Source organism: Dermacentor albipictus, unplaced genomic scaffold, assembly GCF_038994185.2.
Source record: "Dermacentor albipictus isolate Rhodes 1998 colony unplaced genomic scaffold, USDA_Dalb.pri_finalv2 scaffold_16, whole genome shotgun sequence".
Taxonomy (NCBI): domain Eukaryota; kingdom Metazoa; phylum Arthropoda; class Arachnida; order Ixodida; family Ixodidae; genus Dermacentor; species Dermacentor albipictus.
Genome location: NW_027225570.1, coordinates 2,494,087 through 2,518,680, shown reverse-complemented (window position 1 = coordinate 2,518,680; position 24,594 = coordinate 2,494,087). Strand labels below are relative to the sequence as shown.

At 50.1% G+C, this 24,594-nt stretch overlaps 1 protein-coding gene across 1 annotated transcript in view; it reads left to right on the top strand.

The window, feature by feature from the left end:
- Positions 1 to 24,594, top strand: part of LOC135899653 (leucine-rich repeat-containing protein 24-like) — a 293,594-nt gene that overhangs the window by 41,790 nt on the left and 227,210 nt on the right. The window lies entirely within an intron of this gene.

The window sequence follows — 24,594 nt, the reverse complement described above, 5'->3', positions numbered from 1 at the left end:
ATGAAGAAGTTGACAACGGTGGCAATCAAGTGTGTACGTGCCTTATGTTGAAGCGGCGTCCTTCTCCCGACCTGCATAGCATGCATCTCCTCATTTTTAACGAACTGTGTAAACGGGAGAAAAACTAATGTTTATGAATCTCCTAAGCCGCAGGTGCTGGTGGGTACGCCCTACTAAAACATAACTAAATCTGGCGCGCAACAGTGCTCCCCAGAGCTACCAACGCACGGTAAAATAGGACAGCGCCTATTTTCACGGCGCTTTGTTTCATCAGGCACCACAGAGTTTCTCACTATAACACCTAGAGGGTAATCTCACGCCACCGTCCATGGGAGTTTCTTAAGGGGGCACCGTGCCGTCATGGGAATGACGGTACATGTGTCTGCGAGGCTCGTGTTGGCTGGTGTTGTAAGAGGCTTCGTCTAAAACATAAATATGACTACGCAAATAACGCGTTCTCAAAGTAAAATCTTCATAAAATATTTCCATTCACGCATATTACATCTTTACTCACCCACGATGCATGACCAAGCGAAGAAAAGCAAGAACGGACGACCAACTGTTTCAAAGCGAGCGCGAACCTTGTCGTCTGTCCTCCAACTTTAGCGGCCCGCTGATACTTTTTACGTAACATGTAGTCGTACACACAATAACAAGTTCTCGTAGTTCAACTAAACATGGTTTCGCGTAATAATAAAACTAAAACGGCTTTTCACGTGCTGTTCTAGTAGAAAATGAATTATTGTGACAGACGGAACGGTACTCGCGAAGCGCGTCTTCAAGGTGTCCTGTCTCTACGAGAACGATGCCAATCCGAATCCACAATATACCGGCATTCCCATGCATACCACAGCGCAGCAGCGCCAGATTTCCCTCTAGGTAGTGTAGTGAAAAACTCTATGTCAGGCACATTGCCCCTCCCACATCGCGCCGATCGCTGCGACCAGGCTGCGACTGAGCGACGACGCGACCAATTTGTTGGAATTCAGTTGCGGAGAGCCCACGACGTCGCGGCGGTCGCTGAGCGATTGAATTCGCTGTGTCGCTGACTGAAAATCGCACCATGTGAAACAGCCGTGAGCCGTCTGCTCATCCCTTTGAAGTTACGCCGCGAGCGGCCGTGCAAAGTACGCACTTGGCAGAGTCGAAGCTGCTCCTCCTCCCTCCCGCGCTACCTACTCGCTTTCCTCGCGGCGAGCTCCACCACTGGAAAAGCTGGCGCCGCCGTTGGCGTGACGTGACATGAGGGATCACGTGGACACAGCGGCCGCGTCGGCTGCTTCGGAAGCGCCGAAACAAGCTGAAAACGAATGTTTAAGGTCCCAGCTGCGCTGCGGTTCTGATTAAGTGGTGAGGATTTACCGTCTTGGCTGTCTGCTTGACAATTGAAAGTACTATAATAGGTAGTGGCTGCGTTTGGAGCCGTGCAGCATGGTAGGCTATTGCTCGGGGCCGCAGTGCCGGACGTACGCAACGGAACCCGGTGTCAGCCTTATTCACACGTAGCCGCAGTGCAAGGAGCTGCGTGATGCTTGGCTGGCGAAACTTAGAACCGGCAGACAGCGATCGGCTACAACTCGGTTATGCAGCAAGCTCAGACGCGAGAAAGATTTCTGCTACGGCGCCGGGACTGCGCGATGCTCGGTGAGTAGCAGAAAACGCGCACTGAGACGCTCGCCGGCGCCCGCTGCCCGGCTGATGTCATGACGGTTTGGTCTATGAATTTCTTGATGCTAGACACTGGCAAGTTCACTGGAACGGAAAGGGAGTGGTAAGACGCACATTAAGAAAAGGCATGGCATATGGTCATGTTTGTGTTATGAATTAATGCACTTGTAAAGATGTTTATTGAGCGAGTCCAACAAACGGGCGGTAGCTCGGAACAGTGAGCGCGGAGAGCAAGATGGTGGTCTTCGAACGCCGGTCTCGTGCCCTCTGTTCTTGATGATGATCGGTGTGCCATTCTCCTCCTTGCTTCATTACAATTGCCCCCGTCGAGAAAGGTGGAGCCATCCTGGCGATCTAACACGTGGGTACAAGAGGGTCGAAGTACGGCTTGAGGCGGTTTACGTGAACAACATCACGTCCACGTCGACGACGGTCGCCTTGCAGCGTAAGAGGCTCAATGACATAGTTTACGGGGGAAGTACGCTCGACGATGCGGTAGGGACCATGATAATTTGGGAGCAGTCTGGACGACAAGCCAGGGGCGCAGGGTGGTACAAGCAGCCACACAAGTGCTCCAGGAGCGAATGTTGCGGCCGGAGAGTGATCATCATCGCGGGCGTTTTTCTGGCGTTGTTGGTCGGCTGTAGTAAAGCGCTTGGCTAGTTGTCGGCAATCTTCAGCGTAACGGGCAGCTGCTGACACGGGCGTGCACTCTGAGGTATCTGGTGCGTATGGCAGCAACGTGTCGATAGTGTGCGTCGGCTGGCGACCGTACAAAAGGAAGAAGGGGGAAAACCCGGTTGTGACTTGCGTAGCGGTGTTATACGCGTATGTCGCAAATGGGAGAACCAGGTCCCAGTTTGATTGATCAGATGCAACATGTGTCGCAAGCATGTCGCCCAGAGTCCGATTAAACCGCTCAGTGAGACCGTTCGTCTGAGGGTGGTAGGCAGTACACGTCCGATGTACAATTTTGCACTGGTGGAGAAGTGCTTGAATTGCATCGGAGAGAAATACGCGGCCACGGTCACTGAGGAGTTCGCGAGGAGGACCATGCCGAAGCACAAAACGCCTCAGGGTGAAAGAGGCGACGTCCTGTGCTGTCGCCGTGGGAAGAGCAGCGGTTTCGGCGTATCGTGTAAGGTGGTCGACAGCAATGATAGCCCATCGGTTTCCGGCCGTGGTCAAAGGTAAAGGTCCATAAAGGTCAATTCCAACGCGGTCGAATGGGCGTTCTGGGCATGGAAGGGGCTGCAATGAACCTGCGGCAGGATGCGGTGGTTTTTTTCGTCGCTGACACTCGTGGCAGCCGCGAATGAACTTGCGGACAAAGCGAAACATTCCGCGCCAGTAGTACCTTTTCCGTAAGCGTTCATAGGTCTTGAAGACACCACCGTGAGCACACTGCGGGTCGGAGTGAAAGGAAGCGCAGATTGTAGAGCGAAGCGTTCGAGGGATAACTAGGAGCCACTTCCTACCATCTGGCGAGTAGTTGCGCCGGTACAAGAGGCCATCACGGATGCTGAAGTGCGAAGCTTGGCGTCGCAGAGTTCGAGTGGTCGAAAGAGTGGGTGCCCCGGATAAAATGTCAAGAAGCGAAGCGATCCAGGGATCGTGGCGCTGTGCAGAGGAGACGGTGGCGACGTCAAGAGCTGACAATGGAAGGTCTATAGTGGATATGGACGCAGTTTCGGTGGATAGTGGTGACCGCGACAGTGCATCAGCATCGGCATGCTTGCGTCCGGAACGATATATAACGCGGATGTCAAACTCTTGAAGTCGAAGAGCCCAGCGGGCAAGGCGACCTGACGGATCCTTCAACGAAGACAACCAACATAATGCATGATGGTCCGTAACTACATCAAACGTGCGGCCATATAAGTAAGGGCGGAACTTGACAAGCGCCCAGACTATTGCCAAGCATTCTTTCTCGGTGACGCTATAGTTTGATTCAGCCTTGGTGAGCGTTCTGCTGGCGTATGCGACGACATACTCTGCGAACCCAGGCTTTCGTTGCGCGAGAACAGCACCGAGGCCGACACCGCTGGCGTCTGTGTGCACCTCAGTTGCGGCCGTAGGATCGTAGTGGCGCAGTATAGGTGGTGACGTCAGGAGACGGCGAAGGGTGGAGAAGGCTTGGTCACACTCAGAAGACCATGACGAGATATTGGAGGCGCTGCTTAGTAGTTGGGTCAAAGGCGCAATTATAGAGGCGAAGTTGCGCACAAACCGACGAAAGTAGGAACATAACCCTATGAAGCTTCGTAACTGCTTTAGAGTCGTCGGTTTGGGGAAGTCAGTCACGGCACGTAATTTAGCTGGGTCCGGAAGCACACCATCCTTTGATACAACGTGACCAAGAATTGTAAGTTTTCGCGCAGCAAAACGGCACTTCTTGAGATTTAGTTGCAGCTGAGCGGTTTTCAGACACGTCAGGACATGGTTGAGGCGTTCTAGATGGGTTGCGAAATCTGGCGCAAAGACAACGATGTCGTCGAGATAGCAGAGACACATGTGCCACTTCAAACCCCGCAGAACCGAGTCCATCATGCGTTCGAAGGTGGCAGGCGCATTGCAGAGGCCGAAGGGCATGACATTGAATTCATATAGACCGTCAGGCGTGACGAAGGCTGTCTTTGAACGGTCGGCCTCTGCTAAAGGTACCTGCCAATACCCGGAACGCAAATCTAACGACGAATTGGATTACGAAAAAGAAGCAGGGGGAAATCGCACGCTGAGAAAACCGATAAACATGCAGTGGAAGGCAACTTGAGAAATTATATTGAAATGTCCAAGAATTTATAAGACAAAAATGATTGAATCGGCGCAACGGCACATTGCAGTTGCCGTAGGCGTCGAAGTCTCTATACGAAATTATTTTTGAACTGTTCTTATAGCGTCCACGCAACAATGGTTGATAGTGTGCTGTCAAATGCTCATATGCTGCGGCCTAAAGCTCACGGCACGGCGCGAAAAGGCGCTCACAGCGAAAGCAAACATTGTGCGCCGACATGCATGCAGACGCGCAGTCGGTCGCTGCGAACCCGTGCGATCGCTGCATTGAGGCTCTATTCTGTTATGCCTGATTTGGTTACACAGACAGCCCACTATAAGAACATATTCTACGTAGTTTACTCAGCTTTTGCCTACCTTTCACGCAAGAAGCCGGTTCGGGAGACTCCATCGCGGCGACCGCGCGCAGTGGCGTTCACTGTACGTATTCGGTAAAGAGATAGCGTCTCTAAATTATTCTGCGCTTTCAGTTTGCCCAAGATTATTATATCTACAGTCAAAAACTTCCCTCATTTTGAGACTACCTACATAACTGTCCAGGAGGGCTGCCGCATGGTGTTTCTATTGAGCGCCGTAAGCGACACCTATGAGGAGCGCGCCGCGTGAGCCCTCATACTACGCTAGGCAGGCGCTTCGAACAGATGGCGACTCCGTAACCCGTCGCCCCCAATGTGGCGCGCGAGATCTAGCCGCCATCTTCGGCTTCCCTCTCATGCTTTCCTTCGCACATGCAGCATACTACGCGCGGCGACGGTGTTAGCAACCTTGGACTTTATGGGTAACATCACGGCAACGGCGGTGACGGGAAAATGCGCCTGGGGTGCCTACGCAATTGCTATCGCAATAAAAAAAAGAACTTTTGAAGTCTCAATCAATACTGTAGCAAATAATGTTGCGCACGTTTTTCGCACAAGCATAAACACATTTTGTGACCTCTTATTTTTCCAGGCCGTAGTTGCCTGTAGTTCCTGTAGTCATTAATCATTCGGGTAGAGCAAAGCCCATTGCAACGTAATCTTACAACGTTTCCCTCGTAGTGGGTGAGTGATCTTATTTGAAGAAAAACCAGGCAACCAAAATTAACATGGCGGTCATCAAGGAGAATGCAGCTGTAACAGTATATTAGCTCCGAGCCGTAGGAATCACTCAAGCCACGTGCTTGTTTCACATTTAGTGGTGGACGAACGGACACAATTTTCCGACATGTTTATCTTACGTCCTGTTATCATGCCTTCTGAACATTCGACAGCGCGCGCAACGGTATGGAAAGCTTTACAAATCACCGCAGACTCGCGCAAGGTGCAAGCTTTTGTGACCTGGCCGCTTTTAGCAGTTTCTTTTACCCTCCGCCAAGCACGCTCTTGCTGAAACGAATACTTCTTGGCCACTAGATGTTAGATGTTATGGTGTTCACCGAAACCTAGGAGTTAAATTTAAAGCTTAGTTCCTCAAGAAAACGGTAAGGAGGTAATTCTAACTAAATGTTGCTGTCATTAAATGTACTTCAACATTATAACGAAGGGTTTTAGCGAACATCACAAGTGTAGAATGTGCACAATATCACGTTTATAACTGCCACCGCAGAGGTATTTAACTTCTAGGTATACAGTGAAAGAGCTGCATTGAGTAAAAATTGAGTAATGTAATGAACTGGGCAAGTGTTATTTAGTCTACTGGCAAATTTACCGGTTTTATAGTCGCTTCTAAGGTCAAGATTTAGCCATCCCGGACCGTGTGCCTATTGAATACCAACTCCCTTCCGGGATCTCAGACTTCCATTCCCATTGCGTCTGCAAGACTGGTGCCATCATTCTATTTCTATTGAATTCCGATTGTTTAAAATGTGCAATGATTACGGAATCATTCCAACTCCGCAGTTACCGCTCTGCAATTCTGCTGTCGACTACTGCAGCTTCGCTTTCCACAATAAAACTGCAACCTGATTCACGCCTGCAGCAGGGTTGTTGTTGTTCGGGCGTATTTGTCTAACCTAATAAATGCAAATAAACTGCTCGTCTTTATATAATGTATATTTGACGACTGCATTTACAATTTGAATGCATGAAAGAGAGAGAGAGGAAAGGCAAATAGGTTAACCAGAGGCGAGTTTCCGGTTCGGTATACCGTCCACTGTGGTGGGGGATATGGGGGCTGTGGAGACAACGAAGAGTGAGAGGAGAAAAGTAAATGAAAAAAAAACAAGAAGAAGAAAAAAGAGAAAGAAAACCGGTAACAGAAATGGCGTTCCAGTCACAGGGTTCACACAGGTGAGTCGATCTCAAGAAGCGCAGTAGCGCTTGCAACGGCCTTCTGAAGCGATGTCAAGTCGCGTCGCTGTTTCAAAATTTTTTCTTCCGACAATGGCTGGTCGTCGAGCTGGTTCAGCACGACGGAAAGCGACCTTCGAGTCGGGCCACGAGGTTCATCTCTCCTAGGTAACAAAGGAGTGTATTTAGTATTACGGCCTTCGTTTTGAACTGGTCGCAGCAGAATGTCATATACAGGGTGATCATTTCTAAGTTTTATGGAATCTTCAAATATCGCTTGAGGCAGATAGGGCTTGAGCTCTCTTATTCGAAGAGACGGACATTACTAGAACGAGAAATCAATACATATTGAACTCACTAACAAACGCTTACTTAATACCTTCCTAATTAATTAGATTATGGCACATAGTGCAATTTACAATGCTACCCGGTGAGCTACCAAGACGTAACCACTTGAAATGAATTTCCAGGATGGCACCAGCGTCGAGATAATATTTCCCTACGAGCGGAGCGAAATACATGGACATTCTAGTTATTTTTCTGCTTGAATGCATAAAAGAGCGTTTTGTTAAAGAAAGTAAGTGGGGCAACAGTGAATTTTATTGCGATGACAATTGTACGGACACTCGAGGCGCATTTTTGCCGTCGCCGTCACGTTCCGTAAAGTCTAAGGGTGATAAGACCATTCGCTGTATGTGCTGTATGTGCGAGTGAAGCCTAGCTCGCGCGAATGCAAAAAGCGTAGACCAAGCGCGCTGTCTTCTGTCACGTGAAGGGCCCTAAGGGGATGGGATTGAGAGGGGGGGGGGGGCGTTGTGCTCGGACAGCAAGTGCGCATTTGGCGACCGGGCGCAAGGGCAACTCACGATGGCGGCTCAATATCGCGCGCCACCTATGGAGAAAAGTGGGCAGGCAGCGCCTTCGACTGCGCCAACAAGTGCGTGCTTTGCACGGCCGCGCAGCATCGTGCGCGCCTTGTCTCGAAAGGGATCTGCAGGCGGCGCTTGCCTTCGTGCACCCATATTTAAAACAGCGCCAAAACACGGACAAGGGAGGACACAGGACGAGCGCTGACTGCCAACAACACCTCTATTGTCCTCCCTTGTCCGTGTTTTTTTTTTGGTGCTGTTTTAAATATGAATGATCCGTACCAACTAGCTCGCACCCAAACCCTTCTGAGCCTTCGCGCACGCTGTGTTCTCGCCGCTCTTGCGTTGAACCGGTAGACCGCACGAAGGTCACTTCGCTCGCTGCAGCTGCCGCGTTTGCTCGCACCGGCGTTTTGATAGCCAGTGTCCGTGCCCATAGAGTGTTATGCGTTAATGTTTGTGCGCGCTGACACCATGCTTGTTAATTAGAAAATGAATGTTTCGAAGTCTATGCGGCCAGTAATACTACTATCCTTCCGTCGTACAGTGGTTTCCTGATTTGCTATCGCAATCATTGCTTCGCCTTTGGGGCGAAACTCCTACTTCTTCAGGCCATGTTTGATGGCGCATATCTTTCAACTGGTGTCAATCTGGAAATTCATTCCAAGGGGGTACGGTACGCCTTGTAAACTCACCGGCTACAATTCGTAAATAGCTACATGAGCCGGAAAGTATTTAATGCAAAATATATTTAGGGGATAATTTTTAAATTATTGAATATGTGTCTCGATGTATCGTGCACGTAATGCCCACCTCTATGAATAATGCAGCTCAAGGACTACAATTATGTTATCTGCAATATAGGCTGTTTTTAAAAATTCTGTGAAAGTTAAAAATGATCACCCGATGTATCAAGCGTTGTCGAAAAAAGAAGCAGCTGCCAAAGAAAATTCATCTTAGTTCGTCTTAAGTTCATCTTAGAGTCCACTTTCAAGAAAAACATTCTCAAGGAACGCGTACCTTTCATATCCACACTCAGTGACCTCATTGCACGGCAACATGCAACGTGCGCGGTTCGAAGCTGTCAGCCTTAAGGTATAGAGAAATAACTATATTTTCGGCACAGCTGTACCGGCGCAATCGGTGTTATTTCGTAGTCCCACTTACCGATTTCCTGTTACCCATAATACAAAATTATGCCACTACATTGTTGCGCGCTTTTTATCGCAGCGCTCTCCAATCAGCTTTCAACGAATGACGCCTGCATGCATACGTAGCAAATTGTAGCAAGCAGGTGGACCAGCTTGTTTTCATCGACTTTCGTTGCCAGATTATCGCCTGCGGTGAGCGGTGCTGCGTAGGGCTGCGAAAAAAACAGCACCTATAGCTCTCCGCTATCGCTCTATGACAGCGCTTATCACCTGCCGCCGTGGTGTCGCCCTGTCCATGCAGCAAATTTGATGTGGCTCCATGTGTGACGAGTGCTTGATGTCGAGTCCGGTGGCTCCATTGTCCGGTTGGGCATGCTTCATTCTGTTTGAGCGCTGCGGTCCATGCCTGCCGTATTAAAGTGTTACCTGCATACCGGGTGTTTCAACGAATTCCTTAAGTTACACTTAAAAATAGACCATTGGAAATAAAGAGACAATTCCTTCGTATTTATATAGTGTCCCGCATGGCTGACAGGTGCGATGTGCTGATTGGCGTAACAAGACAGAAACTGCCGGAGCAGAACGTTGTTTGCCTCAGAACAGAAACGTACCGGGGAAAACATTCGCAACAGGATGAGGCGTGTTCATGCCCCAGTAAAAATGCGGAGAGAACTCATCGCGTCCTAAAGCGATTCTGAGATACTTCTCCAGCCAGACCAGTAGGAAATGTCGACTTTCCCAAAGCGCCTGGATTTAAAGCGAATGGAAAGCATTAACCGCTCAGCAGTCAAGATCAGAAAGAAACGCTGATAGTATGGGTGGGAAGAAAAGTTGCAGTTTCTCCCGAAAGGCGAAGCACCGATTCCGATAGAAATTTACTAGATAGCTATACGAATTCGTAAAGATAACGGTTTTATCAGCCTTATAAACTTCTGGAACTTCGCCTACTAACTAAATTACCAATGATATTATGTTCAAGTGCCAGTGAACGAGGACGTAGAAAGAAACAGACACGTGTATGTTTCTTTCTACGTCCTCGTTCAGTCTCGCTTACACATTCTAACATGGGTTCAAACCAACGTGCCCGCCAGCGTGTTTAAATAAATTAACAGACATGCTGTCACACGCGCAGAGGTAAACGTGAACACATCTCGCTCGATGAGCGCAGAAACTCAATGTCAAAATGATGGAGTGAGGAAACGCGGCAGCAGCAGCGATTGAATTGATTTTCGTGCCATCTCTCGCTTCGACGCGAACGAAACTTTAAAAGCACTGCACATACGAAGCTACCGGCACTACGCGCACTATGCAATCATTGCAGATCACTTTGAAGCTGAGGCCCCCACGGCCGCTGCCGTAAGCAACAGCCGCGGGAGAAGGACGCGCGTTCGCCGGCTCGCTCTTGCTCGCACATGTACACCATGCGGCGAGGATTTTGTCGCCCTTGTACTTTATGCGGAACCTCACGGTGAAGCCGCCGCCGACGGTCGCATGGAGTAGCCATGTGATTGCAATGAACGCAGGGCAGAAATTGTCAGGACCCAATTCGTTACAGGCGTAAGTGACCGCACGAGGCAGATACAGAGGTTTTAAGGAATAGAGGAAACTACGATCACCTAATTACCCGCTGCATAATCTATTCATATTAGAGTAGACAGCTTTAGCCTTGTGCTATCCTTACTGCAAAGCGTGGTACTCTAGTCCCCCTGCGCAAGCGTCACCTCTACGTCGTGCCACGGCAGACGTGCCCAAAGATAACCCGTTTAGCATACCGTTATCGCGTACCGTCCTGGAGCGTATTCATAAATTAAAGATGAAGGAATAAAGTAAGCTTTAGAGTATTCCGCATCACCCATGCTGTGGCGCCTCTTGTGCAAATCATACCATTTTTCCGATTTGGTGGCACTAAAGTTCGTTCTTTGTCCACAAAGTTGATCACGTCTCTTCTAGGTGATAATCGGCGATGATGAAGCAGGAGGCTGGTTGGAGGTAACAAACTTGGAGATATATTGCAGCAAAAATATTCACAGAGTCAAATGCAGAGTTTGCCGAAGGACATTGATGATAAACACAGCAGTAAACTGCGCCTCACTCTTCTACTTTTCCGAAGTTGGAACGTAGGACAACTGTCCCTACATACGGCCAACTGAGCTAGCGTTGGATCGTGCGGGGTCTTACTGGTCTACAAGTTTAGTGATTAGAACCTAAACTGAATGAAATCGGTTCCACACACCCTTTAAATACATTTCCATAAACAAAAAAGGGGGGGGGGGCGTGAAAATTGTGGGCACGCCTCTACATTCTCCTAGTCAATGAGGTTACAAAAGAATTTAAGCCCCAGCCTACTGGGTTCTGCCTAATCTTTTGAGCAGAGCTGCTCATCAGGCACTCTTCCACATCATGGCTCTCTCCTTGCTATTCGTATGCTGTTGGCGATTCCTCGGTGCATGGATGCCTCTAATTTCTGTCGTCGAGTTTCAGCGAAATTTGTGCCCAGGCTCACTCTCAAGGATTACCAGCAGTGACACTCGCACCGGCAATTCACAAGCGCTTCGTCAAACGCGCATTTTTGTCCACTTCTACGCTGTCACTACGCTGGCTATGAGCTTTTGACTGCTGGGTTGTTCTCCCTAAGGGGAGTTCTTGGAACCGTCTTCGCGTCACTCGTAGACCGCGTGAAATGTCTTGGCCATTGTGTGTCCTTTGTCGTAGGCACTTAGACCTGACAAGGGAGCGTGCGAAATCATTGCCCCCCCCCCACACACACTTTAGCGATGGTGTCAACGTCCCCACACTCGTTGGTAGGGATCAGTACGTACTTACCCCTGCATTCGAGTGCTTCATGTACAGTGAATTACCGTGCAGAGAGAGAGCCGAGAAAGTCCTAGTATGCTAGTCCTAGTAAACGCACACATGCTACCTAAAAGTAGCAAGGTTGTGGAATCATTCTCCACGTGCGGCAAGTTGTCTTTTCATCCGCTTTGATGTCAATAAATTCAACTTTTCTTTATTTCATTTATTAGGCACAAGTAATTTCCCCTATGTTGTCTTGGGTGTCAGTGTTTGTGGGCTTCTTATGATATGACATCTTAAATATCGGGCCCATCGGTTAACCCCTTTCCTTCTCGTTATTACATGACGAGGGTATCGAATCCGTCAACATTGATGCCTTCAGGTAGCATGTGTGGGCTTATTGACCGGTTGCCTTCACCCAAAAAGACCACGTTCTCGTGACACCTGCGGCAGAAAGGATGTTCCACGTCCGCCACCAAGGTCTGTGAGTGGTGGCGCTGGCTAACACCCCCAGGATTCTACTAGGAAACATAAATACCGAAGAAAATGGGATGGGGAAACGGCGCCACGGTAGCTCAGTTGGTAGAGCATCACACGCGAAATGCAAAGATTGTGTAATCGTTCCCCACCTGGGGCAAGTTGTTTTTTCATCCACTTTCATTTCCACTAATTTATGGTTTCTTTTATTATCGACCACGTAATTTCCTCCCTGTTGTCCTTGGTGTCAGTGTTTGTTCGCTTTTTATGATATATATATATAGATGTATATATATATATTGACACGTGTACTTATCTTTATCGGGCGACCACGTTTCGCCGCTTAACAACTGTAATCGCACAGCGAGGGATGCGCCTGAATGTATCCGATGTTTCTGGAAAGTTATCGATGCTTCTACCCGGCTGTCTGTTGTCGCCGAACCTTGTGTTATCTGATTTCATCGCGTAACGCGAATGATGTAGAACTTTGTGGAAGGCACGCGGGTCCGAACGATTAGTCTGGAACATTCGACGAGTGCTCTATAAAAGCCGACGCGCTTGACCCGCTGATCAGATTTTCGACGATCGCCGACTGTGTTCGCCGCTATCGTTGTGCTTTAAGTGTAGCCTGTTTTGTGGGCACAGGTTCGCCCAATAAAAGCTAGCTTTGTCTTTCACAGTACTGCTACTGTGTTCTCTCTTTACCGTCACTACCACGTGACATCTGGTGGAGGTGCTGGGTACGTTCATGTACCGAACGCCCCCGCAAAGCCGCGATCCAAGTCCGAAGCCCGAGGACAGAACCTACGTCGACCAAGACCAGCCACCAGCCAACCAAGACCAGCGAGCTAGCCGCCGGCTGCAGGGACTGCCCCCAGAGCACGGACTCCTACCTGAGACGAGCAGGAAGATTGCCACCAAGTCCTCCCCAATGGCAGCCCCAGCATCCCCCGTCGTGCTGCAGCAGCCCAGGGAGCCCCCCACGTTCCGCGGTTCAACATTCGAGGACCCGGAAACCTGGCTCGAGACGTACGAGAGGGTCGCTGCATTTAACAGCTGGAACAGCGACGACAAACTGCGACATGTCTTCTTCGCATTGGAAGACGCTGCCAGGACGTGGTTCGAGAACAGAGAAGCCACGTTAACGACCTGGGACCTTTTCCGAAGCGCCTTCCTGAAGACATTCACAAGCGTCGTTCGCCGAGAACGAGCCCAAGCACTACTGGAAACCCGAGTGCAGCTGCCCAACGAGACCACGGCGATTTTTACAGAAGAAATGAGCCGCCTATTCCGCCACGCCGACCCGGAAATGTCCGAGGAAAAGAAAGTCCGGCTACTAATGCGTGGTGTTAAGGAGGAACTTTTCGCCGGTATGGTACGAAACCCGCCGAAGACTGTCGACGAGTTTCTTCGCGAGGCCACTAGCATCGAGAAGACACTCGAGATGCGAAACCGGCAATTCGACCGCCGCACCAACGCTACAAACTATGCCGGAGTTCAATCACTGGCCTCCGAAGACCTGCGCGAGGCTATCAGGGCAGTCGTACGAGAGGAGCTTCAGAAGATCTTCCCGTCGTCGCAGCCTGAAGTGGCCTCGATCGCTGACATCGTCAAAGATGAGGTTCAGAGGTCGCTTGGAGTTCCGGAGGTGCAACCTCAATTACCGCAACCCCAACCCGAAGCGATGACCTACGCCGCCGCCGTACGCCGTCAAGGCCCACCTCAGCGACCGCGCCAGGGCCCTGTAACGCCACAATTCCGTCGACCACCGCCGCCGCCGCCGACAGCGCGCCCACCCGTCGCCCAGCGGAGCTACCCGAGGAAGACCGACGTTTGGCGCGCTCCTGACCACCGCCCACTCTGCTACCACTGCGGGGAAGCGGGTCACGTCTACCGCCGATGCCCATACCGCGACATGGGACTGAGAGGGTTCGCCGTCAACGCGCCGCGTCCAAAGCTTGGAGAGCGCCCACGTGACATCGCCGACTACCTCGCCGCTAGTCAATGGAGCCCTCGACGACCGTCCCGTTCGCCGTCACCAGGCCGCTACCTGTCGCCGCAGCGCCGACCATACACCGGCCCAGCGCGGGGCCGCTCTGCGAGCCCATATCCGGAAAACTAAAAGCAGCAACCGATGGAGGTGCGGTTGCTGTTCGTCGAACTGACGAAGATCCTCCGCCGTCGACGAACATGACGAAGAAATCATCTCGACGACCTAATGACGACACGCCGCCGTCCCGAAGAAGTCGCGAAGCCAACACTACACCGACGAAAGACGACTTGACGACGCAACGTTCCAGCTTCAGTTCAACACGACGCAGCCGTGATCCGACGCCAAGACCCAACTGCAACGCCAGACAAAGAACCACCGACCTCGACGTACTTCTAGACGGCCACGCAGTCACTGCCTTAGTCGACACAGGGGCCGATTACTCTGTAATGAGTGGACACATCGCCGCCCAGTTAAAGAAGGTTAAGACTGCATGGGAGGGTCCCCAAATTCGGACCGCTGGAGGACACCTCATTACGCCGACTGGAATCTGCACGGCAAGAATTACCGTTCATGACCGTACTTACCCTGCCACCTTCGTTATCCTGCAACAGTGTTCGCGAGACGTCATTCTCGGCATGGACTTCCTGAACCAACACGGCGCAATCATTGACCTGAAGTCGAAGTCCATAACGCTGTCGGAAGATCGAGCGATACCACCGGAGAGCTCTAGTAGTCACCGTGCCTTAAGTGTGCTCGAAAGTCAAATCAGCATCCCGCCTCGCTCCAGCATTGTCATTTCCGTAGGCACCAAAACGCCTGCCGACGTAGAAGGCGTCATCGAGGGTGACCAACGTCTACTGCTAGACCGTGAAATTTGCGTCGCAAGAGGGATCGCTCGACTGCATGGAGGAAAAACTGAAGTGTTGCTGACAAACTTCAGCCAGGAGTTCAAGCACATCAACAAGGGCACGACGATCGCGTAGATCGAAGAAATTGTGGAAACCAGTAATGCGTTTGTCATCTCGGATTCCGCCGCATGTAGCCCGACGACCATGGTTCCCGAACCAGACTACGACATTAATCCAAGTCTCCCAGTGATTAAGCAACAGCAGCTCAGAAGTCTGCTCCGACGATACAAAGGCTGCTTTTCGACGACATCGAGGATTCGACAAACACCAGTCGCCAAGCATCGCATAATCACCGAGGAGTACGCTCGACCACTCCGCCAGAGCCCTTACCGAGTTTCGCCGCGAGAACGCGAAGCTATAAGAGAACAAGTCGACGAAATGCTGCGCGACGACATCATCCAGCCGTCGAAAAGCCCGTGGGCATCCCCTGTTGTGCTGGTGAAGAAAAAGGACGGAACCCTACGTTTCTGCGTCGATTATCGTCGTCTGAACAAGATCACGAAGAAGGACGTATACCCCCTTCCACGGATAGACGACGCATTGGATCGGCTCTGCAACGCTAAGTACTTCTCCTCGATGGACCTCAAGTCTGGCTATTGGCAAATAGAAGTCGACGAAAGAGATCGCGAAAAGACCGCCTTCATCACCCCAGACGGCCTCTACGAGTTCAAGGTTATGCCATTTGGACTGTGCTCGGCGCCTGCAACGTTCCAGCGCGTGATGGACACGGTTTTAGCGGGATTGAAATGGCAGACCTGTCTCGTTTACTTGGATGACGTCGTTGTATTCGCCGGAAATTTCGACGACCACCTTAGGCGGCTTGCCACAGTACTAGAGGCCATCAAGTCGTCCGGGCTCACTCTGAAGCCAGAAAAATGCCGCTTCGCTTACGACGAGCTTCTGTTCCTAGGCCACGTCATCAGTAAATCCGGAGTTCGCCCCGACCCCCAGAAAACAGCTGCCATCGCAAAGTTCCCGCAGCCCACCGACAAGAAGGCAGTGCGTAGATTCCTTGGCATGTGTGCCTACTACAGGCGCTTTGTCAAGGACTTTTCACGCATCGCCGAGCCGTTGACACGTCTAACTAAATGTGATGTTGAGTTCAAGTGGGAAACGCCGCAGGCCGACGCATTTGAAGAACTCAAACGACGCATGCAGCCGCCGCCGGTACTTGCGCACTTCGACGAGTACGCCGATACAGAAATCCATACTGACGCCAGTAGCCTAGGCCTCGATGCCGTTCTAGTCCAAAGGAAAAACGGAGTCGAAGAGGTGATCTCTTACGCTAGCCGGTCGCTGTCAAAAGCAGAAAGCAACTATTCTATGACCGAAAAGGAATGCCTCGCCATCGTTTGGGCTACAGCTAAATTTCGCCCTTATCTTTATGGCAGGCCATTTAAAGTCGTCAGTGACCATCACGCGTTGTGTTGGCTAGCGAGTATAAAGGATCCTTCAGGACGACTGGCGCGGTGGAGCCTCAGACTACAAGAATACGACATCACTGTAACCTACAAGTCCGGACGAAAACACTCCGATGCCGATTGTCTATCACGCGCCCCCATAGACCCGCCGCCGCAAGATGACGAAGATGACGACGCCTTCCTTGGCATGATAAGCGCGGAAGACTTCGCTGAACAGCAACGGGCAGACCCGGAGCTAAAAGGCCTGGTGGAATATTTGGAAGGGCACACCGACGTTGTCCCCAGGGCATTTAGGCGCGGATTATCTTCCTTCACGCTTCGAAACAATCTACTCGTGAAGAAGAACTTTTCACCAGTCCGCGCAAACTACCTTCTTGTTGTCCCGTCAGGACTTCGTCCAGAAGTATTGCACGCCCTACATGACGATCCGACCGCTGGACACCTCGGTTTTTCCCGGACACTATCGAGGATACAAGAAAAGTATTATTGGCCGCGCCTGACCGCCGACGTCGCCCGTTATGTCAGAACATGCCGAGACTGTCAGCGACGCAAGACACCGCCGACAAGGCCAGCCGGATTACTACAGCCAATCGAGCCTCCTTGCCGACCATTCCAGCAGATCGGGATGGACTTGCTGGGACCCTTTCCGACGTCAACAGCCGGAAATAAGTGGATCGTCGTGGCGACAGACTACCTCACCCGCTTCGCTGAAACTAAAGCACTGCCGAAAGGTAGCGCAGCCGAAGTGGCGAAATTCTTTGTCGAAAACATCCTGCTTCGACATGGCGCCCCAGAAGTCCTCATCACCGACAGAGGAACGGCCTTTACAGCGGAGCTCACCCAAGCCATTCTGAAATACAGTCAGACAAGGCACAGGAGGACCACGGCCTACCACCCGCAGACGAATGGTCTTACGGAGCGGCTGAATAAGACCCTCGCCGACATGCTAGCGATGTACGTCGACGTCGAACACAAGACGTGGGATGCCGTCCTGCCGTACGTAACATTCGCTTACAACACGGCGGTGCAAGAAACAACACAGATCACGCCGTTTAAGCAGGAACCCGACGACGACGCTCGACGCCATGCTGCCCCACGTCACTGACGAAGAGAATGTTGACGTCGCTAGCTATCTCCAGCGCGCCGAAGAAGCCCGACAGCTCGCCCGCCTACGGATCAAGAACCAACAGAGGACCGACAGCCGACACTACAACCTCCGACGACGCTTTGTTGAGTACCAGCCCGGCGACCGTGTTTGGGTTTGGACACCGATACGCCGACGAGGACTCAGTGAGAAACTACTCCGACGCTATTTCGGACCCTACAAGGTCATCCGACGTATTGGCGCTCTGGACTATGAGGTCGTGCCAGACGGCATTTCGCATTCACAGCGGCGCCGCGCACGATCTGAAGTGGTCCACGTGGTGCGCCTTAAACCCTTTTACGGACGCTGACGAAATTCCTTATTTTTTGTTGTTGTTTTCTTTGCTACGGGTGTTTTTATTTCGCTTGTATGTAGCATCGGGTCGATGCTTTTTAAGAGGGGGGTATTGACACGTGTACTTATCTTTATCGGGCGACCACGTTTCGCCGCTTAACAACTGTAATCGCACAGCGAGGGATGCGCCTGAATGTATCCGATGTTTCTGGAAAGTTATCGATGCTTCTACCCGGCTGTCTGTTGTCGCCGAACCTTGTGTTATCTGATTTCATCGCGTAACGCGAATGATGTAGAACTTTGTGGAAGGCACGCGGGTCCGAACGATTAGTCTGGAACATTCGACGAGTGCTCTATAAAAGCCGACGCGCTTGACCCGCTGATCAGATTTTCGACGATCGCCGACTGTGTTCGCCGCTATCGTTGTGCTTTAAGTGTAGCCTGTTTTGTGGGCACAGGTTCGCCCAATAAAAGCTAGCTTTGTCTTTCACAGTACTGCTACTGTGTTCTCTCTTTACCGTCACTACCACGTGACAATATATATATATATATATATATATATATATATATATATATATATATATATATATTGCAGGGGAAGAGCTACTGATACAGCGGACGTACCTTAAAAGGGGTACTGAGCATACACTTTATTTTTATGATGGTCCCGTACCTCTAAATTCCAGAAAGCAACATGGTTAAGCTTCGCAGCGCTGTGAATAATTTAATATAATATCTTTTCTACAGTCAGTGTACCTTAGAGGGTTGCCTTGGAGTCTCAGAAAACTGTCCATTGTTGCGGTGGCCCCAGACTAATAAATGCAAGTGCAGCAAGTTTAGTGCCCGTCGATATGGTCACGCAAGATGTCTTCAACTTGATTTCTACAGAGCTGAATTGCGACAGCAGCCACAGAGCTATCGAACTTGGCCCGATCATCTGCGGAGACATGTTGCCGGGTTCTGTGCCCATTAAAAAGTAATTCCAATTTTGCATTCCTTAGACAGAGACAGGTTCGCTGTACATGTTATAGAGTCCAGTGGCAATGCAAAAGACGCTCAGGCAGAGCAATGGTCGGCCTGCGCATCGCCAGGCCAAACTCGAGAGCTGCTACACCACCAGCATCATCCTATGGTGTTTAGAAGTGGCGTTGCAGCTTTTTTCTTAGTACCCAGATTAGTCAGTTGTACTTGAGGCCGGTGCAGTAACCACAATGGTAGTGTAGCAGGCGCGAAATCTCTTGGCAAGTAGGCCTGATATGTCGCAGCGGATTCGGTGAACGTTCTAAAATGCTTCATTGCTGGCAAACAAGTAGGACGTGAGAGAAGCCGTGCCAGGTGCCGAATGTGGGTTCTCAGTGCACCCAGCAGCAGTATACACTCCATTATGATAACATATGACAATGACTACTGTCGCGATCGAGGCTCCACTTTCTTACGGTCCAGGAGAGGCTCTCAGAGCTTGCACACCCTGAAGCCTGTGGACATTTATCACGTGAATATATTCTACTAAAGGCCCCCTGCGCTGCAGGATGCCATAAAACATTGTGCTGCTTAATTTTTGCACTGACTGTGCTGAAGCGCCATAGGATTGCCGAGAAAGGCAAGAAGGTCGGCCTAGTGCTTTTACAAATATGAGGGCACTAAACAAGTTTCTATCGATGATGACGACAATATCTGGCGCGTTATTCTGTTAGGTAAAATTTAACCATTAATCCACAAAGTGTGCGTCGTCACTTGCGGTTAAAAGCAACGAGTGAACATTTTTTCAAGCGAGAGCTCCAGTCTTCACCTTAGGTATATCGACAACAGAATTATTGTAGTACAATTGTGAACAATAAATTTTGTATGTTCAAGGGTGAGGGACATGAGAAAAAACACCATCTGTAATGGTGTTAAAAGTAGTAGAATGCCTTCGCACGGCAAGAAGTTCAGTGTGGCGACAGCGGATAACACTGACATCGTCAGAAATGTGTTGGTTCAGCTGCGTTCTGCGTGGTGTGTGAACAAGAGCGAAATACTTTCTTTCGTGGTTTGAAATGTACGGAGGCACCCGTGCGCTAACACACGTCACTTTTCTAGCCTCCCCGCGGAGACACTGCGCTGTCAGTAGAAAGGCATTTCGCAGCCTCCTGAAGTTTCTAAGGTAGATCTGTTCAGCGTGCGGTGATATATCGTAGCATGCACTTACAAAAGTCGCATTGCTTGATAAACTTAATCAATCACTTGACGTAGTAGAAATGCTCAATACAATAGAGGTGTTGTATCTTTGCTTCGTGTGTCTTTTGTTCATCCTGGCTTGTTGATATCTCTTTGCGGTGTCACTGATACGCCTTCTAATCATGCGACGTTTAACATTGCGGCACGTTCAACCCAACGCGCATTAAATTCATACACTCTGGTGTAGGAATTACCGGCATGCCTTTGAGAGGTTATGTACGCCTTTATCTAACAGCAGTATTGATGCGAAGCGTTCTTTGCCTCATTCTAGTCACATTGAGGTAGGCAGGCTGGTAGGTTTCAAAACTCATCAATAACAGGAAATGCCGGCTCGACTGAGCGATCGAACCTCTGGCTACAGCAGGTTCGTCATTTAATCATTGGGCCACGACTGCTCGCATTCTTCTTTCGTGCCAAAGCTCTATGATACTTTTGGCGCGCGCGTCACTTACGAGCTTCTCTCCTCCTCTACTCGTGACAGCGAGCGCTTTGACACACCGTGTCAGACACCTTGTGGAACAGCCCGCACTTCGCAGTTGCCTCCTCGTAGCAGCTAACGCTCTATAGAAACGGTGCGACCATGCACTGCCTTCGTGATCGGCCTCGTTCGGACAGGTTTTCAACATTTATTGGCTGGAGCACAAATGCCGCCGTAGTTTAGACGTACACCACGTGGAAGAGAGAGATGCACGTGCGTTGGTATAACACATAGTTGCATAAGACATCGCGATTCGTGTTTCTGCGGAAGCGAACGTATAGTACAGTCGTGTCGAACAGCCGGGGTAGAAGTCATGCCATTGCGATCTTGGTTGTCGCCATCGCAAGTGCTGAGTGCTACTGTTGTGACACAAATGCTTACGCCGCACGCACAGCTGCCCGCTTCGCACAAACATATTGGTCCACCTGGTAGCGCTTTGCTAATCTCCTAACGTCGTCAGATAGCCAGCTGCTTGCAAAATGCTTCGCATAACATTAATTCCCACAGTGCGCGGGATCTGCATAATTATTCTCCATCCCCGCTTTAACGCTTCGAGCTCTTCAGTCAAATTTACCTACTCGCTCATACGTAGAGGTGGTTGGTGTGTGCACATGTGTATGCAATCAATGCACATTGATTTCTTGCACCATGAAATGTTGTCAATCAATAAAAATGCGCTGGCTGCCAATAAATTGTAATTGCGTCGACGATGGAATTGTTGAAGATTCTCGGTGTAGAAAAAAATGGGTTCCCGAAATTGTGCTACAGCGATATGTTCCCAGAGTCTTCAGGTTGAGACAAGATTTTAATACTTGATTTACGATGGGAAACATTGCTCTCTTATTGCACTGTCTAGCTGCGTATCGTTCTGCGTTCTTTTCTCTTTTTCTCCCCATACATGGGCACACTCCAAGTGGTGACCTTCTGTGCATAAGAAGCTACAGAAGCTGACAACTCTGCAGTCTGGCAAGGACGGCTTTGAAGTTGAGAGTATGACGGAAGCCCGTCTGGTCCGGATGATGCATACTTAAAAGGAAGAGGTCTGGACACCGACCAAAAATGGTTTAAAATAGTTACGCACACGGGCCGCTACCTAAACTACACATCGGTGCACCCTGCTTCGCAAAAAAAGGTCTGTTGTCGGCTCTCTACCCCTCCTGAAGGTATAAACATAAACAAACAAACAAAAACACACAGAAATGCCCTAACGGGAGGGGGGATATTAATTTTGTGCAAATTCGAGGTTGAGGTTCAGGTTGAAGTTTATTTTCCTTCAAAGATGAAAGAAGGAACTGTGACAAAAGGCGGTAAGCCTGACAAGGTCACAGTTCCCAAAACAGTCGATACAGCAGTGAGCAACACAGAAATAAATATTAACATAGTATGATAGCGAACAAAATACATTGCACCAAACGACAGTATTATCTGTCCATAACCAGTTTTTGAAGCTTTCTAACCCTGCTTTTTGCGGGATGCTTTTTCCAGTAAACTGTGGGTTGTCTTCGCGGACGTGTTTGCCTCAGCGTTGCTTAGTTTCCTCACCGAAGGCATAGCGAGTGTCTCGACTCCGGCAGGTTTAATGGCTTCAGGTAGGATACGAGTGTTCGTTGGTGGGCTGACTGCTCCTAAAGCTCAAGTATAGTAGGTGACTCCATCAGTCAGAAAAATGCTTCGCACCAACCTCTGTCGCCTCGAGTGGCGCTGGCTAAGAACCCTTGGGTTGCATCTTGTACACATACTACGTAAATACCGAAGAATGCCAACGGAGGAACAGCAGCCACCATAGCCCAGTTGGTAAGGCAACGCGTGTATAATGAGGGGGTTGTGGCTGCGGCTCGAATCAAGGGCAAGTTGTTCCTTTCTCCATTTTCATTTGCCTTTAGCTTATCAATTAAACGGTTCGATTAAAACTACAAATAACATTTGTGTTTTGTTCGGTCTCCCAATCGGTTTCATATGGTTGTGTTTAATTATGTTTAAAAGTTGTTCTTCGCCATGATATGATAGCCTTTATTAGTTCAGGTCCATGCGGTGTTCCTTTCAGTCCGAAGTACTGTGCTGACAAAACTACACAGCACCTGCAGCGCAAGACCATTTTTGCTGGCGGTGCATACTGGCATAGGTGAGGTGCGGCCTCTGGAGATCTTCGTCGCTGCACTGTCGTCCTGCGGACGAGGGTTTCACCTCGGCTAGCCCAGAATCGCGTTAAGAGCTTCTTCCGAGCTTACGTTGGCCCAATGGGATTAGGCAGACTTTAAAAACCAGAGCCTTTGTCACCTGGATCGTGGTCTGAAGCTCCGCTTTCCACTTGGATTACAACGGCGGAAGGTAACTCTATTTTGTCCCTTGTGGTTTGGAGTAGCTCGCCACAAGTCCAGATATGGAAGTTTGCCGGTGTAACGAGCCGATAGCGCACCTTCTGCGTGATTGCGTCGTTTCAATTTACAAAGAAAAGCACTCAGCACCACGCTCGACAAGATTGACAACCGTTCCCTTAGGGAAGCCAGAATTCTCCGACCCTCGACCAACCAGACTGCACAGACTAAACCCTTCACTGCGACACAGACCTCCGCCCGGACTGCATCGACGCGAAACATCTCTTGTGTGTCGGTTGAGGCTGGGTGTTGCCTTCACGAAATCTTATTCACCCCTAATTGGAATGGCTGATAGCCTGCATGTGATTTCGCTGATGCGAGGAGAACATTGACCACTTGCTTTGCCACTGTCCTCAATTTCAAGCACAGAGGCAATCTTTGTAGAACACAAAGAGGAAGCTAGATGACCGTCCTCTGAGTGAACAGACGGTACTAGAGCACCGTCCCCACCAATCATAGCCTCAGAAGGCAGTGAAGGCACTTTTGTGCTTTGTGAGAAAGTCTTGTTTTTAGGAGCGGCTTTGACTCAAGCACTCTCCGTGCACGTCTCTATACTCTCTCTCTCTCTCCCTCTTCTCCCTTCCCCTGCGTAGGGTAGCCGACCGGGCTCATGAAGGGTTAACATCCCTGCCTCCCTTATCTCTCTCTTTCTCTCTCTTGGACCCCGGTCCCAGCCGACGCCTGCACGAACTGTTTTAAAAGCGTTAGTGGGCTTTCGAAAGGAAACTGGACTCACTGAAAAACTGTAGAATGTGCGAACTGATGCGTTCCCATTTTTCTTTCTTTTTTTAATCTTCTCTCGTTGTCTTATCATTAATTTCCTTTACCTCACGTCCTCCTGTGCAGAGTAGCCAACCAGACAGTTAATTTGGTTAACCTCCCTGGTTTTCACCTCTTCTTTTTCCCCTTCCTTTCCTTGTCTTTCTCCAGCAGTCCCGTGCACTCTAATAATCAACAAGTGTGCGTTTGGCTACCGAATATTTATTCTGTGAATTTCTATTGTTACTGCTAGAGGACTCACTTGATAGGAAGTCTTCATAACGACACATCTAACTTTTAAATATTGGTAGCTGCGCTCAAAGGCCGAATCAGTGACAATGATAGCAATGTTAAGCGATGCGCTCGAGCTCGTTGATCGGTGTCCCCAAGCCACCGTCAGCGCGTTTGTTTGTGAAGGCCGCCTACGCTGGCGCAGCGGTGCCACCACAGCACCGCGGCGCTGGAGGCACCCAGCGCTGGCGTTTCTCAGGTGCTGCGTCAGCGTCGTCAGGGGCGACGCGCATCAGCAGTTCACGAAATACATTAGACGGTAAACTGTCACCGTTCGCAGCCAGCACTGTGAACGAAAATAAACCCACCTGGGAGTTTTTAACAGGTGACGTGGCCTTTAACCTCCCATCCTCGAATATGTTACTCTTATGTATGGGAGCAATACAGCGCCATTCCCACCTTTCACTCCGTTGGCTAGCTGCGGGAAGATTATAGGCGACATGACGCGATTTTACTCTGCTTCAAAATCTTGTTCTCTTGTGAAACTCCGACAGGGTGTTTTAAAAAACTCCCCTCCGCCGAAACAGGTTTGTCACGTGGCAAGATCCGCGCCTCTATTCATTGCCACAGTAGGTTGTTGTCAGCGAGTATAGCGTTTATGCGCGTAGCGCTCGTGACAGCCGCGGAAAGGAGCTGTACTCGTTGCTACAGCGGAACGCACCGCACACCTCCCGCGTCTCTGAAGCCCCAGCCTTG